General features: G+C 42.0%; 1 protein-coding gene across 1 annotated transcript in view; it reads left to right on the top strand.

Moving 5' to 3' along the window:
• Nucleotides 1-2500, top strand: part of ptprsb (protein tyrosine phosphatase receptor type Sb) — a 111120-nt gene that overhangs the window by 30555 nt on the left and 78065 nt on the right. The gene's annotated exons all lie outside the window — the stretch shown is intronic.

The following is a 2500-nucleotide window of genomic DNA, read 5'->3' on the forward strand; positions in this document are numbered from 1 at the left end:
TGAAGTAAACTAAATATCTGGTCGGAACAGAACTCATGAATATAACTATAACTATGAGTACATGATATTAAAAGATTTAATAGACAAAAAGCATAAATGGATCAAAATACAAGAATAATGTTTGAAAGGATTAATCATAGAAATAACCATAAAAGAATAATCATAATAATCATGGAGATTGGAAGTGTTCTGTTAACTCTGCTAAACTATAATCACTGAAACTAAAACTGAAACTAAATATATACAAACTGAATAGAAATGTGTTCATTAATGAAACTAACTAAAGCTAAACTGAAATTAATAGGAAATTTGAAAATGATATTAAAATAAATATGCAGACCTATAATGAGCTTGAGCTGCACATGAGCATCATTAGCTCCTGTTCTGAGATCAGTGTAGATCAGTGTAGCTCCTGCTCTGAGATCAGTGTAGATCAGTGTAGATCAGTGTAGATCAGTGTAGCTCCTGCTCTGAGATCAGTGTAGATCAGTGTAGATCAGTGTAGATCAGTGTAGCTCCTGCTCTGAGATCAGTGTAGCTCCTGCTGTGAGATCAGTGTAGATCAGTGTAGCTCCTGTTCTGAGATCAGTGTAGATCAGTGTAGCTCCTGTTCTGAGATCAGTGTAGATCAGTGTAGCTCCTGTTCTGAGATCAGTGTAGATCAGTGTAGCTCCTGCTCTGAGATCAGTGTAGATCAGTGTAGATCAGTGTAGCTCCTGCTCTGAGATCAGTGTAGATCAGTGTAGATCAGTGTAGATCCTGCTCTGAGATCAGTGTAGATCAGTGTAGATCAGTGTAGCTCCTGCTCTGAGATCAGTGTAGATCAGTGTAGATCCTGCTCTGAGATCAGTGTAGATCAGTGTAGATCAGTGTAGATCCTGCTCTGAGATCAGTGTAGATCAGTGTAGATCAGTGTAGCTCCTGCTCTGAGATCAGTGTAGATCAGTGTAGATCCTGCTCTGAGATCAGTGTAGATCAGTGTAGCTCCTGCTCTGAGATCAGTGTAGATCAGTGTAGATCAGTGTAGATCCTGCTCTGAGATCAGTGTAGATCAGTGTAGCTCCTGCTCTGAGATCAGTGTAGATCAGTGTAGATCAGTGTAGCTCCTGCTCTGAGATCAGTGTAGATCAGTGTAGCTCCTGCTCTGAGATCAGTGTAGATCAGTGTAGATCCTGCTCTGAGATCAGTGTAGATCCTGCTCTGAGATCAGTGTTTCCGAGGCGGTGTGGAAGTGGTTGATCTGTGTTAGAGGTCGCGACCCCAGGGGAATCACCGGACAGACAACATGCAGCAATCAGACGCTCAGCAGATCCAGAGCGAACGCTCGACTACAGAGATTACTCTCTTACAGGAACACTCATACACAGGGACTATAGGTCTGCTTTTTTATTTTTTTATTTAGCTTTTTTCAAATAACAACAAATATCAGAGGCAAAAAAAGAAAGGGAGATACAAGGTAAAACAGTTAGAAAATCACCTTTATCAAGTCAAGTCATGTGTCGCTATATTTATATTTATATCATTCAAAAAGGGTTTCCAGATTTGATAAAACAATTCAGTCCTGCCTCATTGAATAGTTCTCTTCTGTCCGGACACACACTTCACAACTCACACACTTCACATCTCACACACTGCACATCTCACACACACACACACACACACACACACACACACACACACACACACACACACACACACACACACACACACACACACACACACACAACCCAGTGGCTCATCAGTGTCCGCTCACTGTTCCAAAGCAACACTCCTTTAGCTATTATTAACAACATTTCAGAAAGCTTTATAGCTGGACTGTTTGGGAGGCTAGAGTTGGTAAAGTTACCTAATAAACACACTTCTGGATCCACTGGAAAATCAATCCATGAATCTGTGATATACGATCACACACTTGCACCCAAAACACCGTAACTTTAGGACACAACCAGTGTTCCTCCTTCTGTCCCACATCTGAAGCACTGCTCTACATGTGTGCAGTCTAGATGGAGTAAAGCTGGTGTAGAACATTAAACTGAATTCATCTATACCTGGAATTCAAGGTTGAGCTGACCCATCTTCACATTACTGACCCCACAGATCAGCACACGCGTCTCTGAAGCTCATCTCTTCTATTAGTGTTCACGTGAATAAGAGACACACACACACGTTCAGCCCGATCCGCACACACACGTTCAGCCCTGGATGAGAATAATGGATTGTTCCGAGTAAGTATTGAGCTCAGGCTGTGGGAGCTCTGCAGTCCTGAAAGATTCCCTCGCTCTCGGAAGAATGCGGTCCGGTCTCGGATCTGCACTTAATGTGAAGGCCGAGAGTAAAACACACAATGCCTGGGAAGCTTTTCAATAATGAATGCGCTCTCTCGTAAAAAATCCATATCTACATAAGTGTAGTGATGGTGTGAGGCTTGAGATGAGTGTGTTGTTGTACACAAGCTCTTTACTCACGACTGTTTGAGTGTGTGTTTATTCTAGTCAGAGTC

Source organism: Rutilus rutilus (assembly GCF_951802725.1).
Source record: "Rutilus rutilus genome assembly, chromosome: 6".
NCBI lineage: Eukaryota > Metazoa > Chordata > Actinopteri > Cypriniformes > Leuciscidae > Rutilus > Rutilus rutilus.